Below are 26522 nucleotides of genomic sequence, written 5' to 3' on the forward strand. Positions count from 1 at the left end.
AAGTATTTTTTTAAATCAGTGAATGAATATATAGAAGTGCAATGAAATTATAAAAAGAGGAATGACATCTTTAAAAACATTTCATCTATGTTTTACTATTTGTTCTTCCTCAGTTTTACTAATATTGTAACCAATAAATCGCAGTGAACAAAATCATAGGCTAGGAGGGAAAGGAAAGCTACTCAGCCTTCTAAGTTGAAGAGTATTTCTTTGCATTTCTCTCCATTTCTAGATCTAAGATCTAATTAGATTTCTGGAATTTAAGCCCGAATCAGAGTAATGTGAAAGATGTATGTTTTTCTTATCTTCCCATTTTAATAATTTTACCACCATTTAAACACTTTGAAATCAGTGTAAAAATATAAAACTTATTTAGGTCATAATCATTTGAAAACCATTCTGATCTATACTCTGGGTGTGAAAGTAGATGGCCTTATTGACTTTCCATATTTTTTGCTTTGGTTTTATATATATATATATATATATATATCCAGAGAGTTAATTTGTTGTGCTTAATCCCATACTTAATAGTAAAACTAAGTTTGAGTCCTCTATTTAAGCGTAATACATTTTAATGAAATAAACTCAAATATTAAGTAGTCAGATGCCACCTTCTGGCTCTTGAAGAAAAGAAGCAAGAATATCAATAGTTGTACACAAATTGGTATATTGAAGGTGACTGTCAGTTCCTTGAGGTTGATTTGTTCTCCGCCCTTAAACACATATGGTGTATCATGCTGTATCTTCAGGCTGTGTCAGCCACACATAGTATAGCAATGGTAAGGAAGAAACACAAAATGCATGGCTTTGATCTTCAAAGTTACCTAATTTCCCTTTGCTCAAAAGCAGTTGTTAGAGCTACAGAGTTAACAAGTCTTCTAAAGAAATGTAAATGGCCGTCTGTGCAACTTCAGTCTTCGGCATAAATCTAGAGACCCAGGAAATATTGTCACCATAAATCCAAGTGGCAACAAAGTCCACAGAGAGAGGAGAGAGTCGTGTTCCTTTGGTGACTACAAATTAAGCTAGTGCATTCCTCCAACTTCCAAGGCGTGGAGTGACTCTTTTACTTTCCTTCTGCTTCTTTTCTTAATCTAGGTTCCACAAGCCCCTACCATCGGGAAGGTGATCAAAAGTGAATTCCATAAGGCAGGAGGAGAGTTTCTTTTTTAAACTGTGCTTTATGTATTCTCATCAGATTGATAATATGGCTGAACCATTAGTAGAATTTGTCAGTAAAATGGGTTTTTGATGATTGGGGAACAACTGTGATACTGAGTTTTGTTTTTGTTTTATTTTTTGTTTTTTTGTTTTTTGTTTTTTGCCTGTATCTGTGGTTGTTGAATTTTCTGGAAAAATAAAATAAAACTCAGGACATGTAGGATCTTGCTGGAGACAGCTGGAGGGAAACTTCCTAAGAATTTGGAAACCAATTTTGAAGAGCCCTCGGGTGCTTTACTATTAAATGTGGAAATTTAAAGTCAACAGCCCTTTGTTTAGCAAATCATGTTCATGAATTTTTGAGTATGCAACCCTGAGCCCAAACATTTGGTGTGGGGGATAGAGAGCTGAACTGCTCCTCACAAGAAATGAACCAGAACAGTGATTTGGAGGCTACCTGGTAGAGATAAGAAAAGGATGTAGAAAGTTACATCCAAAGTTGTTCATGATCAATGAGAAATTACTCAGTAGGAGATGCCCAGTAGAATATATAATTGTATCTGATAACTAATATGAAGATTTAAAAAATATTTCTTATGTAATTTTCACACTTTGTTGCCAAAAACCTTTAGTAAATTGGGCTCTACAGATACAGTCTTCATTAGAGATACTTGAGAGAAGTGAAAGAAACTAGGAGAATGCTATATGTGATCTGAAGTAATGCAGAAGAGGAACAAGATAAAGCAAAACTAAACTTTTGACTGACACAGGAAAAAGAAGTCAATGGTAACTAGAAAAAATGAGGAAACCAAGAATGTCTTTAAAAATTAACAAGTTGGTGCAGTGACTGAGTGGCTAGGGAGGAAGTGTCTGCCTTCTGCCCAGGTCATGATCCCCTGCTAAGCTGGGAGTCTGCTTCTCTCCCTCTATCTTCCCCTCCCCCTCATTCAAACTCTCTCTCTCAAATAAATAAATAAATAAATAAATAAATCTTAAAAAAAATCAACAAGTTGGGTTAAAATGCTTCATGTAATGAGTGCATTCTATGGAACTCACAACAGTAACATCAAATGAAGCCTTGACAAGTGAAAAATATTATTCACTTGGATTTGTAGTTTCCTCTATGTAGTATACATGCTTTGAGCATAATTATTTTACTTTAAAATTTTAAAACCCTGCATTTTTGTTTCTGACATTACTTTTCAATGGAAGGTAATTGGGTTATGTATTAATGTAAATCAATGACGTACAAATATTTCTATTTGCAGAATTAGTTTTCTCATAAAACCTTAATTGGAAATAACTAAGTTTTAAAAAAAAGATAATCAAATAGAAATACTATAGCTGAAGTAGAGGGTGGGTGTCAAGTTATGGGTGAGATTGCATCAAATAGTTCTGCAGGATGAGAGAAAAGAGTAACTAATAACTTCTGGTGTGTTTTGGTCCTCTCCAAGCTCACCCTGTCATCCTAGTGTTTTTTTTTTTTTTAATTTATTTATTCATGATAGTCACACACAGAGGGAGAGAGAGAGAGAGGCAGAGACACAGGCAGAGGGAGAAGCAGGCTCCATGCACCGGGAGCCCGACGTGGGATTCGATCCCGGGTCTCCAGGATCACGCCCTGGGCCAAAGGCAGGCACCAAACCACTGCGCCACCCAGGGATCCCCATCCTATTGTTTTAAATGTGCTCAGAATAATAACCTCGTCAGACAACTTCAGACATAATTAACAATGATCTTGTAGCTCTTTTGTGTTTGCTTTCTAGAATGTTAAAAACTTATTTTGCCCCTTCTTTGCCTTTCTCTTAACAGACGTTGTTTACTCAATTTAATTTGTACCCTTGGTCTTTATTGCTCCTGTGGGAGAGGAAGAGCTTCTTCTGCCCTTCCAGATCCTTCTAGCTGGACTTAAAATAAAATTGACATAAGATAGATTAACAGGAGAAGGTAAAATTTAATAGTGTGTCTATGGAGAATTCAGAGACATTAAATTTTAAAGACAATGAGGTAACATGAAGCGTTATATGAGCTAAGGAGAGGAGTAGGGTCTAAGAATATACAGAGGAGGAAGGCTATTAGGAGAAGGTGAAGGGAAATGTTTTGAAAAAATGAAAGCTGCCCTATTGTGCAGTTAAGTTTCTCAGGTAAAGGGGAGTCTGTTAACAGCCATCTTCCTGATACAGACTCTCCTTTCCAAAGTAAATTTAAGCAGTTGAGGACCAGGATGAGAGCTTTTCCTGCATCTGCTGGGTTCTGATTACTTTTAACTCAAAATAACACTCATGTCAAGGTGGCCTATTGTGGGGCAGCCTGTGCATTACCCCTCTAATGCCCATGGAACCTTTAATGATTCCCAAGTTGTAGCTGAACCAGCATTTTCTGTCTTCTATTCTCTTCTGAATCTTCCTCTTGTCTCTTTCTGTATTTTCTTCAGTTTGTCTGTGCTATGTCCCCCATTCTCATTTTACGCTGCTTCCTGAATTCCTATACCTACCTCAAAATTCCTTTTGCATTTGCTTTTCCCATAATGACAAACTCCCATAGCTGCTCCACTAAGGAATGCTATTCATTTAATGGGCACTTCTGAAGAGCTTCTTATATGTTCAACTCAGTTTTAAACAATACAGAAGTTACCTGTAACATCATGTCATGGAAAAAAATGAAATGATTTAAATCTAAACATAGAAAGAGAAAATATGAGCTACATTTCCAACATAGAACTCAACACTGAAGCATAAAGTTTGCAGAAATTCAAGGCAAACTACATGCCAAGGCAGATGAGAGTTAGATTAGGAAAGATTCTGAAAGTTAGAAAGAAGAATGCTTGACCTAGAAATCAGCATAATTTACCGAGAGCAAAATATGGTAGTCTATCTCATTTCAAATTTTTCTCAGTGTTACTGGAATGAGGAGTCCAAAAAATGATGTAGTGTACTTGGAATTTTGAAAGTATTTTACAAAAACATCTGATAATTTTCTTATAATTAGATAAAATATAAAATATACATGATTACAACTAGGTGGATTTATTGAATGACAGAGCCCTGGATGATGGGTTTATATAACACATAGGGAAAGTTCCATGACCCTAACATTCTCCCCATTTCCCTTTTGTATTTGGCATTTTAATTATTGACTCAGATGGACATATGTAAAGCAAGATTATAACACATAAAGATAATACAAAGCTAGGAATTTCCTCCTACCCCAAAAGTATAAAAATCCTGGAGTAATGGATCAGAGGCAAAAAATAAATAAGTAAAATTGAGTATTGATTAGTATAATAGTCTACACTAATAACTCTAGGCCCACTACCCAAATAAAGGATGAGGGGCTCAGTGACAGCAAAGTGTAAAAAGACATGGGGCTTTCACACTCCATTGAATTCAGGATGAATCAGCAATGTAATGGGACTGCCAAAACACAGTTAATTCTGTTTATTGCTATGGACTTAGTCGTGTCCCCGGAAATTCATATGTTAAAACTCTGACCTCCAGGGTGATAATATTTGGAGATGTGACCTTTGGGAAATCAGGTTTAGATGACATCATGAGGGTGGGGCTTTCATGATAGGATTAGTACCCTTATAAGTAGAGATACCAGAAAGCTTGCTCTTTCTTTCTGCCCACCACATGAGGACATAATGATAAGTGCCATCTGCAAGCCAGGAAGAGAGTGCTCACAAGAACCCAACTGTGTTGGCATCCTGATCATGGACTTCCAGCCTCCAGAACTATGAGAAAATGAACTTCTGTTATTTAAGTTACCCAATCTGCGGCATTTTTTTTTCATGGTACCCTGACCTGATAAATACATGTATCTTGTTGCGATAGGATTCCTTGATTTTTTAAAAAATATGTTTTTTGAAAACCTTTGATTACATTCAATCATTTCATTTTATTTTAAATATAATTTCAGTTGTTCTTGGCACATTATGTCCTTTTGAGATTAAGCCCCTCAGAAGACCATAAGTGGTTACTAATTCTATGGCAAGCTTGCCCTCAAACTTATTCTCCAGAGAGAACAGATATTTTTAAAAGGCTACAAGTCAAATCAAATAATTTGATCTAAATATATAGGCCTGATATGTCCTGGAAAACACAATTCTACTATTTATAGTGAGTGAAGCTTGTACTCTAAGCCATGAAATTGAACATGTACACATCTTAAGTAGCCGCAGTAAAATAGGTATTGGGAGCTGGAAGTTGAGGATAGAGCTGCATATGGAAAAATTAGAAAGGATTACATGGATATAGGATCAATAATTATGGTTCGAGTTTAGTACCTACATGGTAAAAATTCAAATTTTTTGTTTGATATACACTCTTGGACTATGACTAATTTATAACACCCAGCGAACTAAATAAGTTGAAGAACTTAGTCTGAAATCTATTATCATATTCATTTCTTTAACACTTGTGAAAATGTCGCTGATGGCACTCCATGAATTTCTGTGAATTCCCTTTTTTAGTACTTGAGTAAGGAAGTGTGAAAGAAACCATGATCAAATTAACGCTAAAACATTTCCATAGGCTAGAAAAAAATCTGCCTAGAAACCAGGCCTGGAGGAGGAACAAGCAGTCCAATGTGAACTTTTGGTTACTGTTGAGTGTTTTTGTTTTTCTGAATATGGGCCTGTGAAGAAGAGGTGAGAAGCAGTGCTGAGCTGTGGTCTCTCAGGAAATCCTTTGCCTCCCGCTATCTTGAAGCTAGAGTGTGGTAAATTGCTAGAGGTGATATACAACATATGGAAGAGGAATGGATGTGATGAGACAGACATAATTTATCTGTCTTTTTCATTTCTCTGCTAGTTTCCCACTCCTTCCTATTTATAAATATTGTCAAATTTCATCTACTTCCTCCCTCTTTCCTTCTGTATTTGATAACATTGACTTCTAATCCTTATTAATTCTGATTTGGTTTTCAAACTTAGTTTGCTTTTGTGGAAAGAAGAAAGGAAGAAAAAAACTGGCTCACTACAACCCATGAAAATGGTATGAGGAGTAATACAATGGGATGGTGGGATTTAGACTGCACTCAAATAAGCTAAAGAGAGCAAGAGATAAATGGAAAGAAAAGAAAAAGCATCAAGTTAGTGGGCTTTCTCATCAGATTTAATCTCCAGCTGTGTTTTGCAATTCCCATTCAAGATTCCGAGAGTAAATGTCTAAGTGGGCATTCTCTGGTATATGAAGACACACACAGAAAGGTTGCCTTTGGCACATTCTCTGAAACCTCTATTCCACCAAAGAGAATTTGGCGCAAAGAGTATCTGACCCACAGACAGGTGACCTATAGGATTTCTTCAAGGACTCACATAGAAAGGTGGGAAGTTAATTTCCCCAGTACTTTAGAGAACCTCTGGTCATTGGCCACATAAAACCAATAATATAGGCAATGTTGGATCTTCTAATCCTAAATTCAAAATATTTCTGTGCCTGACTCATTTTATACTTAAAAAGCATGTACTACATATTCTTTAAGGAAGGCTAACATTTGAAAAATGCACAGGGGCTAATTTCTTAAAAGATAGTTTTAGACTTGCAGAAAAATTGCAAAGAATTCCTAAATTGCTTTACTGAGATTCCCCAAATGAAAACATTTTACCATATTTGCTTTATCATTTGGTCTTCCTATGCACGCGCAGACACACACACACACACACACACACACACACTTCTTCCCTGAAATGTTTAAGAGTAATTTGCACAGTTTACTCTCTACAACCTGAGTGCCTCTTTACTCATTAGGATTCAACTGTTGCTTAGGTTTATTCAAATGACAAGGTTATTTAACATACATGACAAATTGACAAATGAATTATAAACAATTATTTTGGAAATAAGAAATAAACTTTCAGGAACTTTTCTAGTGTGAAGCCCAGTATACTTTGTTTCTGTTTTATTCTAAATAAGCAAATGCAGCTAACAATATTTGCATAGTAACTATGTGGAGAAATTTAAAAGGTACAAAATGTGATTTAATACTATTTCTTAAATGCCTACCATAAGTGAGGCATTTTACAACAGATGTGTATATGTGTATCACCAATGTGTCTAACAATAATGTCCTTTTTTTCCTTAATGGCAATGCCTTAAGGAAGGAATTATTATCCTTATTTTGCTTTTGAGGTACAAACAAACTGTAACTCAAAGAAGTTAAGTAACTTGCATATACATAACTAGTAAATACTGGAACTGTAATTTCCAGAAAGCATATTTTTTAATAGAGTAAATTCTATAAAAAACAAAGCCTAGTTTATTGTTAATCTTCATCTCTCCCAAAATGAAGCCAGCCAATAGCAAAATTCAATACACGTCTCTTCTTGAAGATGGCTTGAGATGAACTTTAATTTGCATCAGTAATTCATTACTAAGTTATATCAGCTGATGCTTGGAGGAGTTAAATTAATGCCTCAAGGTCACACAATATCTGGGAGCTGGAATTAGTAGAATATTCTGGAGAAATGGTCTTGGCTCATTGAGTTTCTGGAGGCAACTAAAAAATGGCTTTCTTGTTTTACATAATTGTGTATTCATGATTTTGAAATCACATTTTTAAAAAAGATTTTATTTATTTATTTGAGAGAGAGAGAGAGAGCATGTGTGCAAGAGCAGAAAGAAGGGAGGGGAAAGGAAAGAGGAGGGAGGAGGGGAAGAGGAGGAGGGAGAGGGAAGGAGGGACAGTGGGAGAAATAGACTCCCTGTGGAGCAGGGAGCTTGATGCAGGGCTCAATCCCAGGACCCTAGGATCATGACCTGAGTCGAAGGCAGATGCTTAACTGACTGAGCCACCCAGGCATCCCATTAAAATCACATTTTGAGTTAGCTTTGAAAATTTGTATTTTTTTTCTGGAAAATTAACTGTGATTTTGGTATTTTAAATTTCATTTAGCATAATAGTTTTATATTTTATTAGGACAATTACAGAATTTTATATTATTTCTCTAGGTCTGTTCTATATTTTTTTTCTTTCTTTTATCTTTTGAACTTGGGTTTTTAAAAACAATCTGTTGTTGGTCTTTTCTAAGAAACAGTTCTTGAATTTATTTATTACTCTACATTTTTCTTTTCCTAATTAATTTTGTTTTTGCTTTTATCTTTATTTTTCTGGCTTCTTGAATTGAACTTCACCAATTAGATTTTAACTGCCAGAACCAATGTGTTTTCCTGAGTTCCCATGCTACTTGATCTCTCTGTAGTATTTAATATTTTTGGACAGAACTGTCCTCTTAAAATAACTTTTCCCATAGATTTTTTTTAACTCTGTGGTTCTTTTTTTCCCCTTAACTTCCCAGTCTACTTTTTGTTTTCATCAGTAGCTCATCTTCTTCCTATTTTTCAAATGAAAATCCCTATAAATGTAGCTCTTGGTTCTGAACTCTCACCTCTACTCTTGAGATTGCAACAACTTCTGGGACTTCAATCACCATTTTCAAGAATATGATCTTTTACAATTTTTTTGAAATATAATTTATATATCCTAAGATTCTTTCATTGCAAGTGTACAATTCAGTGATTTTTTTTAGAAAATTGATAGAACTGTGCAGCCATTGCCACAGTCCAGTTTTAGAACATTTCCTCCATCACCCCAAAAAGTGCTCTCTTGCTCATCTGAAGTTAATTCTTGCTTCCACCCACAGTCAAGGCAAAAATTGATCTGCTTTTTATTTCTATGAACTTACCTTTTTTAGACATTTTATATAAACGGAATTAGGCAATCAGGTAGTCTTTTGTGTTAGCCTTCATTCACTTAGATGAACTTATGTATGGATATTTTGTTCCTTTTTCTTATTGAGTAGTATTTCATTATATAGGTACCTCATATTTTGTTTATCCACTAAACAGTCAATGGACGTTGGAATTTTTTCAATTTTGGCCTATTGTGAATAATGCAGCTATGAGCGTTCAATTCTTTGTGTGGGCATATGTTTTCATTTTTCTTGGAATGCTTTCTAACTGTGGAATGGTAAGTTTTTGTTTTGCTTCTGAGGAAACCTCCAAACCGTTTTCCAGAGTGGCTGCTCCACTTTACCAGCAGTTTAGAAGAGATCCAGTTTGTCTACAGCTTTGCCAATGCAGAGTTTTTTTCTGTCTGTCTTTTTTTATATTTGTCATCCCAGTGGGTGTGATGTATCTTATTTTGCTTTTATGTATATAAATTTTTAACTTAGTACCATGAGTCCTGACCTGCTCTTGAAGATCTAGGTACATATATCCGGCAACTTGCTACTATTTCCACTTGCGGAAATATCCATGGATATTTCATAGTCACATTAATTTTAACATGTTAAGAAGCTGACTCCCCACTGAGCCCTAAGCAGGCTCAATCCCAAGACTCTGAGGTCTTGACCTGAGCCAAAGTCAGATGCTTAACCATTTGAGCCACCCATATGCCCCTGTTTGAATTTTTTTTATATGGGGCACAGTTAATTCTATAGACTTTATTATAATCTAAAGTAAGATGAGATGTAACCTGAGAGTTTTGAAATATCTCTTGATGCTTCTCATGTTTAATTTGAAGGAAAAGAAAAAAAAAAAACACTTCAGTGCCTCCTTGCTAATTATCTCAAGAAGGAGCAAGCAAATCACCACAGAAGTAGGGAGCATTTGTTTTTCCCATTTTGGCAGCAAACTAGGGATGAGTGAGAGGCAGGAGTTAGACGTCAATTATATAAATGATTACAGAACAATGCTGCATGAGCCCACAATTTAAGTTGCATTTTCATGATTTGGCCATTATCTTTGGCAAAACGCATAAAGAAGATTTTGTTGGACTTAGTTTGCCTCACTGTATTTGGCTGAGTGGGTTACTGTGATGGGTCAGAACAGAGTCATCCCTACACCTGGAGTAGGAGAAGAATCAGGCTTGTCTGAGCCATGTAGAGTGGGCTATCCTCAGACAAAAAGTTCTCTAACACCAGACAAAGTAGGGGAGGTGTCCTGAAGAGACAAAATCAAGAGATGACCACTATAATCATTTTTACCAATATAAGAAGTTGAAGACTAATATGAATGAGTTTTTTTCTGACAAATGAAATATTGATAATTTATAACATTACATATCTATTTAACCTTATTTTTTAAAACCTATGAATATGGAATTTAGGGGAATATAGCTGAGACTGAACTGGATTTGCTCTTTTATTTGCCACATTCACTTCTCTATTTGCCAAATCACACATCCAGGAAGATCCTAAGACTTGACCCTTACACATACTCTCAGAGAATCTACATTAGACATGCTTTTGAAATACAGGGTTCTCAGAAAGTGAACAAGGCATCTTTCAATGGGCCATCTGTAAAAGTGCTGAATCAGAAAGATTTTCTATAAATTTTATCAGAATGGAAAGTATAATGTGTACCCTGACCAGCCTCCTGGTAATATAAATGTGATAATAAATGGGAACATGAATTTGTTGGGCTTGAGCTCTATAAAATAACTTTTTATTTTATATCAACCTATAATGATGTAATTTAAGAACTGTTTTTTGTTGATTCCTTTACTGTATTCTACTTTATTCATAGTCTCCCGATTTTCACTACCCTGAAGCAAAACAATTGGTGAAATAAATTTAATTAGTATTTATTGCTATTTGTCTAGTATAAAAAAATCCAATCCCTAGATTTTGAGGGATAATCTAAATGACAATTATTAGGACTTAAAGATGCCACTTTAAAAATTTTAGTTTCTTCTTAGAGCTCACCTTAGTTACTATATTTCTAATATATTAAACTAGACATTTTATTTTCAGAAGAAAATTTTATGACACTATGTTTACAAGTATATCAGTACATTATCATTAATATCAACTACATTTATTTTGCACACGGAATATTTAAAATAGGCTTAACACATTATACTAATTTTATTCCTTTTAAGAAACTGCATAAAGTGATGAATAAAGAAAAAAAAAGTAGTTAGGGCTGGGTTGAGCCCTAGCCATTATATTTGTTTATAGCCTCACAAGATTTTTATAAATATTAAATAGGATAATTCATGTGAAAGTGACTAGCTTGCAGAGAGGAATTTTTGTAGATGTGCAAAATAATTTTCTTCCCCTTTCCAATTCTTATTTTCCTTTCCTTTTTCTTGTTCTCTCTCTTTATCTTCTCCATTCCTTTATTCTTTTCTATTTTTTCCTCCTTCCTTATACTTCTTGCTTCTGAAGGGGAGCACAATTTGCCACCCCCAAATGTATCTCTTTGTTATAAGGATCATCTTGAGCTGGTCGTTATTCTGATTTTTCATTATTTTTTAAATTGAGGTGTAGTTGACATTGAGCTGGTTATATATAAGAAACAGCACACATAGGAAAAGCAGTGAAAAAGCAGCAAAAGTTACCCTTTTGTAAGAGACATTTACATTTATAAGGAAGATCTTCATTTGTAAGTGTTCCTTTCTGAACCAAGAGAAGGATGACTCACAATCTCTAGAACCTTTTATCAATGGAGTAGGCAGAGACTTAAATCTGCGTAACAACCTTACCTTCTTTTACTATGCTTTATTCGAAAGCTTCCATAAATGGTTACCCACCCCCCAAATACCGTCTTTGTCTTTAGCTGGAGATGGTGTTTAAGGTGACAGCTTAGGCCATGTTGGGGAGTAACTCAGGTTCCTTGGGTCTTTCCCATGTATAAAGGAGGTATATATGTTATGAATCCTCTGTTTTTCTCCTTTTATTATAGGGGGCTATCAGTTAAGAAGTTACAAAGGTAGAGGAAAAATTATTTTTCTTCCCCCATATTTCTCTCAGATTATCCTTTTTTGTTTTGTTCTGAAGCTCCATGTAGTTCCTTTGAGAGCTTCAAGGCTTCAAGGCTCATATCACTTTTTTTTTTCCCACTAGAAAAACACCCAGGACTTTATTATTCCCAATACAAAGGACAGGTCTTCGCAAGAGGAGGGAGCAAATTCTGCAGGAAGGAGGCCGCTACTAGCCAGTGATGAGTGGGTTCTGTAGGACCATGATGACCGAGTCCCTGTGCAGGAACATCTTGAAGATGTAGTAGTCCTTGTTATCTGGCTTGGACTTCTTGCCCTAGCCACTCTTGGGGACGTTGGTCCACATCTCTTTCACATTCTGTAAAACCATGTTGCAGTGCCTGTTGAAGGCCTTGACGCAGCCCAGGAGCTTTTAGTTGTTGTGACAGTTGATGAGCACCTGGGTGTTGTTCTTGACTAACTGCGTGAGCACGGAAAAATGACCCATGTTTAATTCTTCCTCCTCCCACTTCTGCAGCTCCTCTGGGGTCCTCTCGCTCTTGGGGTTGTTGAAGAGACTCATGGTGGTAGTGGCTGTGGTTGCAGGTCAAGGTTAAGTCCAGTAGGTAAGGCAATATCTCTGTGGAAGTTTTTCCCACACATTCTAGGATTCACTCTGGACTAACTTGGCATCTACTCCTAAATGAGTGTTTCAAGAGATTTGGTGTACTCACCGATATACATTGGGTCATGTAGTGAAGAAGTGGAAATGTGTGGAGAGTGAATGAGATATTTTCCTTAAAGAAACTTTGGATCCTTCTACCAGAAGAAAATGATTGGATGCCGGATAATCAAAACCCAACAAATGCTCACTACGTTTTTTTTTTTTTTTTTCCTTTAAGAAGCTCACAATTTAGTTGAAGAGAAAAAATATCTGTTGTATCATATACAGAATGAAAATAACATAACTGAATTCAAGTTTGTATGCCCAATGCACAGTAATGGCAATCACTGAGACATCAGGTAAGTAGTAAGGAAAGATTTTACTTGAGACAGCCAAACAAGAGACTAGAGGGCAGGCCATGAATCCATCTCTCTGAAGAGTTGAGGTTGGGTGTATTTAAGGATAAGGATGTTATGGGATATATAGGTAGAATGGAATATGCTGAATGGATATAGGGAAAAGAAGGGTGTCTTCCTGTATAAGCGCGCACATTCAAGAATCATGTCTCTTCATGGGACGTATGCAAAAACTGGCAATGTAAGCATGATGAATGGGGAGGAGATCTTGGTGTGTGTTATTGCAGAGGTTACTGTCATTCATCTTGCTCCCTTCTGCACAGTCACAAACATTCTTCCTGGTTTGTTCGGGTCTGAGCTAATCTACAATACAGGCTCATAAATCAATCAGATGAGCCAGAGTTAGGGTAGAACGGTCAAGCACTTGTTAATGTGTCAGTTTCAATAACTAATAAAAAATGTCAAGTAGAATTGCTGATAAATATATTTATCTTTATGATGATTTCTGTAGAGCAGGCACTAACTGTAATGGTTGTGAACACAGTCTAGAGCCAGAGACCCTGTGTTTGATTCCAGATCCTCCACTTGATAGGCTTAAATTCTTAAATTCTTTATACCACCGTTTTCACATTTATTCTAGTATCTACCTTAACTGGCTATGAGTTAATACCTATAAAGCACATAGAGCCTTGCTGACATATAATAAGCATATAAATGTTAGCTACTATTATTGTTATTTGAAAGGACATCTATTTCAGTTGGAATAAGGCTAAGAGAAGCTATGAGAAATAAGAAGATCATTCAAGTAGAAACAAACTGATGGCTAAAAGTATGAGGAAAGGTACATTCATGTTCAAGGAACAGTATCCACAGAAATCACAATACAAAAACATAAGAATGTACCTCTCAGAATCTTTGTGAAGTGACTTTCTCATTCTACTTCATTTCCTTGATATCTTTTCACTTTATATTCCTGTTTCTTTAGATCACTTACTTCCTCATCTTTTAAGACCCATTCTAGGTTAGGAGGTCTTTTTTTTTTAATTTTTTTATTTATTTATGATAGGCACACAGAGAGAGAGAGAGAGAGGGGCAGAGAGAGAAGCAGGCTCCATACACCGGGAGCCTGATGTGGGATTCGATCCCGGGTCTCCAGGATCGCGCCCTGGGCCAAAGGCAGGCGCCAAACTGCTGCGCCACCCAGGGATCCCCGGTTAGGAGGTCTTATTGAAGAGAGATCACTCTCTAAAATTGTTGCCAGCCTCATCACCCACATTTTGAATGGAAGATGTAATATTACCACAGGCCAAGTTACAATCCTTCCTCACCTTCATTAGTTCTCTCTTCCCAAGGGTTCTGATGATTTTGTGTTTAGGTTCCACAGATATTCCTGAGTACTCACCTTGCTTGACTTCTTTGAATTATTTTCTCCCGCTAATAACCCAGTCACTTTCTTCCAGAGATGTTCCTTTTTCAATGTTATGGTGAAATGATCTATTCGAGTTGCTCCTGTATTGATGGTCATTCTTTCATAGTCTACTTTCAGGTGCCTCCTCTTGTGCTCTTATATTAATGCTTGCTCTTCAAGTTCTTTCCTGGGCCACTTTCTTTTGCCCTTTCACTTTCTCCCGCAAACCAAGTGTAATTCATGGGCTAATGGCTCTCAGATCTGTATTTCCAATATAGTTTTCTCTCCTGAGACAAATATCTGTGGAGGCATCTCCCAACATCTCCTATCCAATGTCTAAAGAAAATGAAAAATCATAGTAAACCTAAAATGGGGCTATTTATCTTCCCAACAAATCTATTTCTTTCTCTCTGCTCATTATTATCTACCTAGATGTATGGTCTTAAATCAGGTTTTCATCCTTACCTTCTTTGTATTATTAACTTTCCAAATGTCTTGAGTCTATTCCCTTAACTACCCTAGAATCACAATCTCATCCTATCTATATCCCCCTGCTCCCCACTCCATTCTTGTAATTGCTTCCCAAATGGTCATTCTGACTCCAGGCTTGTTCCTCTCTGACCTATTATCCATAGCTTTTTTTTTCCTTTTTAATTGTCTTCCTAATGATAAAATTTGATTAGAGCATGCCCCTGCATGAGGTTATTCAATGGTCTCCTATTGCCTTCAAGTAAAATCCAAAATATTACAGGCTTCTTGACTTCATTTTTAGTCCTTTTTATATTATTTCCTCTGTTTTGCCCTGTTTTTAGTCACTAAACCCTTTTCTGCCCTTTAGGCTTCTATGTGTACTGTTCTTTCTCTGCACTATTTTTCTTCCTTTCTTTGGTTAAATCATTGTCTCTTTGACCCTTTCTAATCCTTTGTTTCCATTTCACTAAACACACTGGGTTTTCCACATGCTTCTGGTACCAATTTATTTTAGTCTCCTTTAAGAGCTCTTTGTCTTCTAAGACCAAACACTTTGTTGTCCTGTCCTGGAATAATCAATGAGAACTTCATGATTTCCTAACTAGTCTTCTTCATCATCCTCTCCATTCAACATTGGTCCTCTCCATTTCAAATGATTACCTTTCATCCACACAACTGTCCATATTAAATTCTGGGAATTATCCTTGATAACTTCTTTTCTGTTACACACATAGTCAATGAATCTCCAGATTTCCTGATTTTACTATCTAGATATTTCTCAAATGTCATCATGTTTCCCTCTATTGCTGCTCCCACTGTGTTTAGATCCTCATCATTTCTGATAACAATGACAAAAGTAGCTAACACTCATTTTTATGGGATAGTGCTCTTCAGTGTTTTTATGGACTATTTTAGTTAATTCTCACAGAATTTATCTTTGAAATAAAGACTACTATTTTTGTCTTTATGTAGATCAGAAACTGGAGGGTCAAAAAAAAGGATACTGGAGGGTCAGAGAAGTTTGGCAACTTGTCTAAAGTCACACAGCTACTCAGGGTTCATGCATTTTTAAAGGGGCTCTAAAATACAATGACAAAGAGTCCTTTGTTTTGTAGTGGTTACCCTTAAAGTCAGATTACTTGTACTTAAAATCTTCCTTGCACTTCTGTCAGAATATGTCACATGGCCTACTTAAAATCCTGTTTCTAGATTGAAATCATTAAAAACATTTTCTGTGACTTTTTCCTGCTGGCATTGATGTTGCCTTTCAAAGTGGATTTGGGTCAAAGAGTAGTCATCAGCCACAGTCACTAAAGGCAGAACACTCTCTTGTCTCTCTTCTCTTTATACAGTGGCATGAGTATCCTTAGAGCTTTGAATCCCCAAACTCTGGAAGGGCTTCAGCAGGCTTAATATTTTGTTTTTCAGCCCACCTAAAGGAAAACTCAAACAGTGCCTCCACTACATAGCCACACTCTCATTTCCCACCTTATCCTCTCTAGCTCATTAGATGTCCACTGCTTGCCTCCCAAGCAGCTTTCCTAATTATGTCGGTGGCGCACAGCTTGTCTTCTTAAAGACTGTGTTTTTCACTCTGTTCGTGCCATTTCACTGGAGAGGAAATCTGCATCTGCGCTCCTATGGAAGCCATAAGGTCACCACGTGAAAACTTGGAGGGCAAAAAAATGTTGTCAGTAATGAGATCTCAGGCATTTGGAAAGTTCACAGGGTCCTTTGTACAACACTGAAGAATCCCTCTGTTTCCTCTGGTGCTGTTTCATGCTAATTTCAGAACACCAGCCAGTATAAGGCATCTCAACTCAAACTTCAGTTCACAGTGGAACCCCTTTCATCCTTTTTTGCAGCAAGGCAGTTAGATTTATCTTGTTGATCTGTGGAAAAAAAAGGAATGAAAAAAACACAGTCACATGAATATAACAGATGGAACAAATTGAAGGGATTGCTCCTACCACTTTTCAACCTTATTAAAAGGAGAAGAGAAAATTGTTTTTCAACGGGGCACCAATTATTATGATTATTTAATATTTAAAAATTATGTGACATTCTAGAAACTTTAAGAATTGCTGGTATAGGCTGAATAACAATAATACCAGATTAATTCTATCATAGTTACAGGGTTTTTGTCATCACTTCGCTGGTGACAAAATTGATTTTTGATTCTTGACTCCTCTGGTTATATCTAGTTAAGGAGCAGGTCCCCATACTATACTATGAATATACTATACAGAGAAAGTCTGGGGATGGCATAAAGGAAATAATTGACTCTCTGACCTCATGCTGTTGCCACTGCATCTTATTTAAACTGTGACATTTGATTAGTGTATCGATTTGCTCAGGAGATTCTGGAATCACACTCCCAAAAAGTCCCCTCATTATATTACCCACTGTCCTAGTTTTCCAACACTGTGTGATTCTATCTCTAAGAGTGTGCCTTCACAGTACAGGAAAAAGAAAACATTAGTAAACTTTATGATAGAATGGATTCTAACTCCCCAGATCCAAGTTTTTGATTTGTAGAATCAAATAAATTCTAGCAAAATTATGGTTCAAATTCCCCAACTTTAGGCTGTAGAGTAGCTAAGGTCTTGCTCTTGCTCTTTCTTCATTAATCTTTTTTTCAAAAAGTATTTTTGTATTGAGAAGTGAGTCATGCCTTAAATTTGCCAGTCTAACAAGTCTAACAAGTAGGAAATGAACGTTGATACTGTTATCTCCCTGAGGCTGTCACATAAGGTGTTCAGCAATAGGTCCTTTGTGGCTTGAGTAGTTGTGTCATAGGGCACAAACCATCAAATCCACTCTGCTGTGTTATTTTTATGTATTTATTTATTTTTTTAGAGTGATAAAGAAAAGGGGTGGAGTGGGGGGAAGGACAGAGGGAAACAGAGAGACAGAATCCTAAGCAGGCTCCATACTAAGTGTGGAAGCCATTGTGGAGCTCGATCTCACAACCCTGAGATCATGACCTGAGCTAAAGTCAAGAGTTGGACACCTAAATGACTGAGCCACCCAGTTGCCCCCTGTGCTGTGTTATGATTTAGCAGTCATGTTGGTTCATAGCACCAGATCATCTATTTTTCAACTTGCTGGTGTCATCCTATAGAAGAGACCTTAGTATAAAACTATTTGTGGAATTTTAGCATATAAAGGGTATTTTAAATAATAACTTGAAAAAATGGTGATTTTTACTTAAGGATTATGATTTTGTCTAGTTTCTCATTTAATTATATCATTTCAAGGGACACCTGGGTGGCTTAGTTGGTAAGTGTCTTGATTTCGGCTTAGGTCATGATCTTAGGGTGGTGAGATAGAGCCCACATCAGGCTTCATGTTCAGCATGAGTCTACATGAGATTCTCTCCTTCTGCCCCTTCCCCCAATTCGTGCCTCTCTCTCTCTCTCAAATAAATAAATAAATCTTTAAAAACTTACGTCATTTCATTACTATTGCAAGGTTAAATGATATAGGTCTCAGTTTTTCCTTTTTGTACACTTAACTACCTACCTGACTGCTCACATTTTAGTTGCAGCATTACATACTATTTCTTCGAGGAAGGTTTCTCTGACTTGACTTGACCCTGATCCCCACCCTTTCCTGCCTATACCATTTTACACTCATCATTACTTTCCTTTGTAGCTCTTATCAAAAGTGTAATTATATATAGGCTTGCAAATTTACTGTCAGTAATTTAATGTCTGTAATTTTCCTAGGAAATTATGAGCATAACCAGTGTGGAGCTATATTTATCTTGTTCGATAGTGTGAGACAAACAATATGTACCTATAAATACTTACTGAATTTATAAATTATTTCCAAAGAGATACTTAACATTTAACCCAATGCATTAAGCATAATTCGTAACAGGAAACTCTTTCACTCAATTCTAAAAATTTGGAAGAATAATTACAACGGCTCCCTTAGAGAAGAAAAAGGTCATCCACAAAGGAACAAGAAATAAGAATGAGTTTAACAACTGATTTATTAATGGACACTTGAGATACTAGAAGTAAATTGCACAATATTTTGAAAATTCTGCAGGAAAAATATTTTAAACCTAGAATCCTATACCCAGTTAAAATTGCGTTCAACTTTGAAAGTAAAAAAAAAAAAAAAAAAAAAAAAAAAAAAGACATTTTTGGTTATTGGAGAAGTTAAGAAGTTCATCATTTGCAAATTTTTTTCTACAAAGATTAATGAGGATATATTTTACTAACCCAAAATAACTATATACCCACATACATACACAGAGTATGCCTTTCCCTGTGCCAACACATTAATCCCCAAATTAAAAGTTAAACCAGAAAATAAAACCCAAAATCTATATCTGGAAGGTGTTTGAGCCAGATTTGGGCAGCTATTGACATACTTGGGTATGCAGAAGAGCAAGTTTACAGGCTCTTGATGTTGATAATACTTTAATGAATTTGTTCAAAATGGAATGGTAACTCATAACTTATAAAGGAGGAAAATTATAACTTATAAAGAAAGAAAAATCTGTCAATCTAACTATAAAAAGAAAGTGGAGGGAGGAAAGCAGCAGAAAAACATAGTATAAAAGGTATCAAGATAAGTTCAAATATATTGTTAATTAAAATATTGAAAAGAAGACACGGAGGAGAGGATGGTCATCTTGTTTTCCTATATTGACATCATTCTTTGATGGTGGAGGAACCTGATTTGAATTGACTTAAGTACATTTGAATTTGTCTTTTCACTACTTCCTCTCTCTTCCCAAACTACTAGCCTATTATTCTAATTAAAGAATTAAATTAAAAAAATTAATTAAAAAATTATGGCATCAAAACTGAGGTTTTTGAATAACAAATCACCCTCCTGATTAAGAGTTAACCCTTGTTTTAGAAAGGTGTGAGCAGCTTTTTTTGGTGTTTTTTTCCCTAGATATTCACACATTTTATATATCTATATATAAATATAACTATATTATATATTTATATATAAATATACATATAACTGTATATATTTACATAGAATCATATTATACATAAATGTAAATATATAAATATAACTATATATAAAGCATATATAAAACTATATATATAGTTTTTATATATTTATATATAGTTTTATATAAAATTGTTTTTTTAATATATATTTATATATAGTTTTATATATATATGTGTTTTTAAGAGAGAGAGTGAGCAAGTGGGAAGGAGAGTAGGGAGGGGTAGAGAGACAGAATTTTAAACAGGAGACAGTTCCATGCTCAGTGCTGAGCCCTGTGTGGGCTGGATCTCACTACCCTGAGATCATGACCTGAGCCAAAGTCAAGAATTAGATGCTTAACCAATTGAGCCACCCAGGTGCTCCATGTAACCAATGATAACAGTGAATCTTTAATTTATCATATAGATCATTTGAATGAAAGTATCCATTGTTGAATAGTACTAAGACTAATTAAGGATGTTGATTACCTACCCACGTCAGTAGGTTACAGTTAAAAAAAAAAAAAAAATGAGTCACAGAAGTCCAAAACATTGTCTACAGAGGAATGAAAGGTTTCAGAAGTAGAAAGTGCTAGGATCAGAGTTATGATAGAGATAACTGATCCTGAGAGCAATACTTCAGAAGATTTTAAAATAAAAAGATGTAATTAAAGAATAGCTAGGGAGTCTGAATATGAGATTATTTAACACTTAGTGGAAATGGTAATAAAATAGTTTTTTGAGCTTGAGTTTCAAGATAATTTTTTTTAATTTTATTTTTTTCAAGATTTATTTATTCATGAGAGACAGACACACACAGAGAGAAAGAGAGAGGCAGAGACATAGGCGGAAGGAGAAGCAGGTTCCTCACAGAGAACCCAATGCAGGACTTAATCCTGGACCCTGGGATCACACCCTGAGTTGAAGGCAGATGCTCAACTGCTGAGCCACTCAGGTGTCTCTCAAGATGATCTTAGAATTTAGTTTTTGAGTTTATGAGAAGTAAAGACATATTCTTTCTAGAGCAGTTCTTCCTTATATGACCTTCTGATTCAAACAGGACACACACAAACTATTAAAAATACCAAATTAAAAATTATGAGATATTTCTAAAATTTTAAAATATATAAATTAGAAAATTCTCCTCTTCAATTCCTTTTGCCTTCACATTACACAGTGAAGTTCAGATTTTGCCAGATTAGTTGACTATAATAGGAATGTTGATTTATTTGACTGGATGTGTGGCAACATTGTTTTGTAAAAGGTGCTCATACATGATAGTTAAAGAAGAGAAAGTTCTAGAGGGTTTTATATCTCCAAATTGAATGAGGTATAAAACTTAGTCAACATTGGGTTAATTCAAATAATTTTCACACATCCTGTCTTCTGCTATCTTTCTGTAAGAAAAGAGAAGGAAAGGTTCAGTTTTGTTCTTGTTATATTTGAACTAGTTTCCTCTCTCAAATAAACCCAGCAGGTAACAGTTGATACAGATGGAGAACCAAGTTTTAATTACTGTCAATAGTATTGCCTTCTCCACTTTGCCAAATGCTGCATGTTCCTGGCAGGCCAATCGGAGATCCTTCTCTTTTAGGCCTGCTTCTGCCTAAATCAGTGTGCATTTTCTTTGATATTCCCACAGTGTGCACAATATACCCTGGAACACACACTGCTCAGGGTAATATGTCTCTAATGCGCTGAAATCAATGGGAACACAGCCTTTTTTGCCTGACAGTGTTGTCAGGGTGTATTATCTGGTTTAGGCTGTGGCTTCAGTTCATAGCAGTCGTCAGTTAAATTTCCCTTTCTGAAGCTGAGCAAAGTGTGGTAATGTCACAGCCACAGGCGACTGCCGTTCATAGGACGGTTACTGGAGAAGCATAGCCTCCTGGCTTGTCACACTGTATATATCTCAGGGTCTTCTCTTCCTTCCTAGTCAGAGGTTTCCAAGAATGTTGCCTGGAGCAGTCATGGGATGCAAAAGAGAAAGATTTTTGTTCTGCACTTAGCAACATTACCACACTTCACACTCAGTTTCTGATAAGGGAAAATTTAACTGACTTGCTCTGAACTCCATCTATCAGATAATACACTCTGACAGGGCTGTGGATAAAGGCTAGAAAACCTACTAATTTATATTTCATTATCTCTGCACTTGGCTTAATCTGTTATCTTTTGCTAAGTGTTACAAAGATGACAAGGAGAACTGAACTGAGAGGGGAAAGGGGAACCCTGACCCCACAGGGGATGCGGGAAGGCACACTAGATAATTCAGCTTCCTGTGTTTAAGAAGCTGCATGCCAGAGGATAACCTTGGAGTCTGTATCTAAGATTAGAAGACGCAGGGCAATCCCGCACAGGTAGAGAGTGAAGGGGACATTACTGTGCATTAGAAAAAAAATAAGGATATTGGAAATGTGAAATAGCCCATGTTGGTGCCCAGATACTTCCTAACCCCGGTCTCAGGTGTTATACTCAAGAACCAGAAGAAAATGATGTTTATGGTACTTAGCCATTGTTACTGAAAATGAACCTTTTAAGTACAGATATAGGTTCATTAGAACCAATGAACTAGTAGGGGTATATAAGGTTCAATTAACTCAGGGAGAACTCTGCTTCCCTCCAGTGCAGAGAATGGCTAGTTGTCATAAACACTCCTGGAGGTGGAAGCATGGGGCTTAGTTTCCAACGTCAATGCAGGAATGTAGTGGTTCAATTTGGAAGTTCTTTACAATAAGGATAAACTCACACTGGAATTGTCCTAGCTTTGAAAAGGAATTATAAAATACAGATACTATAAAATAAAGATAATAAGTTTAAGGGACTCTCTGGAATTGTGCTGAAGGATATTCTAGGCACTTGCTAATATTTATTTGTCAGGAATGAGGTCAGACATTGGGAACCTGAACATTTGTAAAACTTTCTTAGATCCTTTCCTTTTCTCTTTAAAAGAGAATCTTGCTGGCACCTTTGAGAGATGGTCTCCTGATTATCTTTTTGGTCTATGTTGAGAAGAAGCGTACAGATAGGAGGGTGGGTAAATGCATACAGATTTCAGTTCAAGGTGAGCTTGCTCTGTAAATTATTCTAAGAGGAATTTTAGCTCTCTTGGGGACATGTGCTGAGCAGAGAGCATTATGAATTGTATATCTTCTTTCTCAGAACGAAACTGTACTTCTTAGTATGTAGTAAATAATTCCTACCCTCAGAGCTTCTGCTTTCACATCTGTAAAGTGGAGTGGTAAGGAGGAGTAAGAAGATATACTTTAACCATATTTTAGGGATGAAAAGTATCAAAAAGGAAGTGACTATAATCACAGAATTTTAGAGCTCAAAGGAACCACAGAGATGTTTAGAAGAAAAGAACTAAACCAGGAGTGAGGATATGTGGATTTGATCTTAGCTCTGCGTTGATTTAATGCATGTCATGAGAACATACTTTCTTTCCTCTGAGATCTCAGGGCATCTTCTATAAGATGATAATATGTCAGTAACTTATTTCTGAGAGTCCTTCTGCTTTAATTCCTTACCGTGTTATCTACAGAAATGGGTATCTGCCAGGGTTACACTGGTGGTTGATGAGGCAACCAGTACCAGAGTCTCTGTTCTTTGACTCTCTTCCCATTGTTTCCTTCTTCTCCCTTTCTTCCTTCATTCTCTCTTCCCTTCCCTTCCCTTGCTTCTTTCCTTCTTTGTGGTCTGTTTTTATTTTCTAAGTTCATTCAAATTCTCAAAATAATACATTAAAGATTCAATGTTGGGTTAGTAGTCACAATAAATAAATACTAGTTATTATAACGTAGCTTCTGATAGATTCTTTATTTAAATTTTACTGCTTTAAAGTAAAACTTTACAGTTGTGAAGCAGCTACTGAAACAACCCTATATAAATTTCAAATTATGATACTGAACTGCTGACTTAGAATCCATGAATAACAGTATGTTATCTTTAAAACTTGTCTTTCTCTAATGATGCACTTCAAATAACCATATAAAGCTAATGTCAGCTCCCCAATTTTTCTGTTGCCACAGATTTGGTGCCCTGATTTTAGGGATTGTTGTGAAACCTCTGGCTGAGCTTTCACAGTTCTGCCAAACTGACGCAAGCCAGCTAGACTCACTCAGTTGTTTTGGCAACTTTTCCAGGGAACTCCTATAGTCCCCCAGAGGAGGCAGTGATGAGGACTTCATCATTTTGATTTCTCTCCACCTCCTACACACAGCCAATTTTGGTCCAGGGGTGTGTGTGTGTGTCCTTGAATGCAGACTGGGAAATGGCCTTCCTGCTGTTTTATAGTTGGTAGCTGTCCTTTCTATTAAATGCTGCTATTTTTCTGTGTATAACCTTTTTTCCCCCCCTTTGGGGAACTCTTCTCTCAAAATTAGCAAATAAAGTAGATCCCACAATCTTTCACTTAACTTCCAAGCTAACTCACAATTTTGATGTCCTGATGAAAACCATATAATATCATTTGGGAACACTTCTCCATTCCTGATGAGTTTCTTTTCTGTAAGGGAGCTCTATAACTACAAGTATTTCTCCAATTCACTCTTTATTTCATCTTTGGAGAGGTGAAGAGGATTGTTTGGCTAGTAGTATTGGGAGCAATAGCTGGGCTTGTGTGGCTCAGCTGCACCTTTGGTTTCTCTCTTTCTCTCTCTTAATCTAGTATTTCTGTCCCCTAGATTTGGGAGCTGGAGTGTGAAGTCAGCTTGTGCCTAATCTTGCCTGTGCCTAGCATGAACAATTCTGCCTAATTCTGGGATTTAGTTGTGAGATTTCTAGGATTTCATATTAAAGGTCATCTTCCATCTAGTCCTTGATTATAATAATGGTGTACTTGTCTTTCATGTTGTTCAGACCTTAGGTGGCAAAGAGGGAAGTTAGTTGTTGAAACCCTCTTGGAGAAAGTATCTACAATACAAAAAAAGTTTAAAATGATGAATTATCTTAACTAAGTGAACAAACCCTTAGGGATCATCTACTAAGTGCGGAGGCATGTTCGTTGTCATTGAGAAAATAAAGATGATTAGGCATAGTCCCTTTCTTAAAAGATTCCGGAGTTTAATAGGGTTGATTTATAGGGAAGACTAGAGACATCAAAAAAGAGGGGACATACTAAGACACGCAGATATTCATCTGTATCAACAATTCTAAATTATCTAGGAGTGTGGGATACTGGCAGGGAGAGGAAATGAAGGCAAAAGATAAAATATCCAATTATAAGTAGATTCCACTGGTAATTCACTTAGCCAACTATTTCACTTTTTCTTGTAGCTATCTTTAAGAAACTTGTTTCAAAAAACATAACTCTTCACAAAAATATAACTTTTTCTGTGGACCAGGAAAGTTGAGTTTAAATATATAGCAAGTAAAAAAAAATTAAAGAGATAAATGTATAGCAAATAGACAAATGAAAATTGAAGAATTAAAAATATAATTTTTAATTACATGTGCCAAATTAAATGTTTTGGTGACTAATAAATAGGCAAACAAACTAGCCTCATTTTCCTAATTTACAAAGTAGGAGTCAGAGCAACCAACTTGTAGGTTTTTTGTAATGATTAGAGCTTAATGAATTAAAGACCTTGGCATGAAGTCAACGAATGATTAATAAATAGTAAATTATTATTTATATTATGGCAAACATCTGGTTTGGATTTGAGTAACTCCCTGAATCTGAAACTTAGTAAAAGTCTGTGTGTCTTTTGCAAAAGCAAATGATGTACACCTCTCAAGCTGTTTTTGAGTTGTTTTTGGAACAACATAATCACAGCTGAACATGATCAAAATTTAGATAGGAGTAGATTATATTGGGATTGAGGTCAGAGGATAAGAGTAAAATAAATTGAGGAAAAGGCAGAAAAAAGGAAAATGTTAATTTATAGATAGTTAATCAACTTGAAAACTTTTTAAGAATGGACTTTTTTAAGAGTAGATTTTATTTAGACAAACGTTTATCACTTAAATGTTCATTGACTTGGATCAAATTTTCTTTGCCTCTGAAATTTTTAGCAAAAATTATTATCATCTTTATTTCTATTTAAAAAATCCTACAAAATACTAGGAGTTACAAAAACAAGTGTTACCATATCAATTAGAATTCCTTGTAGACAACAGTTTTTCTATTCCATGGAGAACAAGGGAAAATTTGTTCTTTGAGTGATACAATTGAATATTAGAAAAAGTAAGTATAAATTGCTAAACTCTAGTTGGAAGATTTTATCCATTGGCCATGATTCATGTAAAGGCATATGCTTTGTTCATAAGAGCACATAGGGTGATGGAGAAGGGAGAGAGAGAGAAAGAGAGAGAGAGTATAACATTTACACTCTAAAGGAGCTGTCACAATACTATTTCACTCTCTGCTTTCTTCCTTCTCTAACTTGCAAAATTCAGTAGTATTTTACTTTACTTCACATTCACTCCTAAAATTATATTAACCCACAAAAAGCAGAGGTTAAATTTTGTTTCTGGTTAGGCTGATTATTATCATTTTTAAAAGATTTTATTTATTCATGAGAAACATAGAGAGAGGCAGAGAGAGAAGCAGGCTCCCTTTAGGGGGCCTGATGTTGGACTTGATCCCAGGATCCTGGGACAATAACCTGAGCCACAGGCAGACGCTCAACCACTGAGCAACCCAGGTGCCCCAAGTCTGATTATTTATGGACAAAATCTCTTGGGGTGCTTGGGTGGCTCAGTCGGTTGAGGGTCTGACCTTTGACTTCAGCTCAGTCATGATCTCAGGGTTGTGAGACTAAGCTGAAAGCCTGCTTAAGACTCTCTCTCTC

At 36.0% G+C, this 26522-nt stretch overlaps 1 long non-coding RNA gene and 1 pseudogene across 1 annotated transcript in view; one reads left to right on the top strand and one right to left on the bottom strand.

The window, feature by feature from the left end:
- The window catches only part of LOC144316865 (uncharacterized), a 38434-nt gene that overhangs the window by 4485 nt on the left and 7427 nt on the right, over nt 1–26522 (top strand). The window contains exon 2 of the long non-coding RNA XR_013382703.1: nt 12768–12888. This is a non-coding gene — a long non-coding RNA (uncharacterized LOC144316865). The remainder of the gene's footprint in view (nt 1–12767; nt 12889–26522) is intronic.
- On the bottom strand, nt 12098–12448 carry LOC144316864 (small nuclear ribonucleoprotein Sm D2 pseudogene; annotated as a pseudogene).

Source organism: Canis aureus, chromosome 7 (genome assembly GCF_053574225.1).
Source record: "Canis aureus isolate CA01 chromosome 7, VMU_Caureus_v.1.0, whole genome shotgun sequence".
Lineage (NCBI taxonomy): Eukaryota > Metazoa > Chordata > Mammalia > Carnivora > Canidae > Canis > Canis aureus.